This window comes from Penaeus monodon, chromosome 15, assembly GCF_015228065.2.
Source record: "Penaeus monodon isolate SGIC_2016 chromosome 15, NSTDA_Pmon_1, whole genome shotgun sequence".
Taxonomy (NCBI): Eukaryota; Metazoa; Arthropoda; class Malacostraca; order Decapoda; family Penaeidae; genus Penaeus; species Penaeus monodon.
The window spans coordinates 3899488-3899812 of NC_051400.1; the positions used below are offsets into that span (position 1 = coordinate 3899488).

Genomic DNA, 325 nt, shown 5'->3' on the forward strand with positions numbered 1-325 from the left:
ACAGGCCAGCAGACAAAATGGCGAACGTAGATCTGACTTTGGTTTTGATCCCAACATTCAGTTGTCCGGCTGAACAGTCTCCTCCCCTTGGGTCTGGAGACTGCCCATGCCTTTCCAGTTTACTGTCTAGGTTCAATTTGTTTTTAATGAATACTCCCCTCGTTAGATATAGTGAGATTGTCAGTTTCAGTAAATCTTTCCCCAATTTTCATTTCGTATATATAAAAAATTAAAGATACGAATTGTCGGTGGCATTTATTATCTACAGCGTAGATAATAAATGCACACGAGAATTCTCCTTAACACTTACTAAATACGCTTCCCA

General features: G+C 39.4%; 1 protein-coding gene across 1 annotated transcript in view; it reads right to left on the bottom strand.

Moving 5' to 3' along the window:
* LOC119581671 (rhodopsin-like) overlaps nucleotides 1-325 on the bottom strand; it is a gene marked incomplete in the record, with an annotated part of 13440 nt that overhangs the window by 5650 nt on the left and 7465 nt on the right.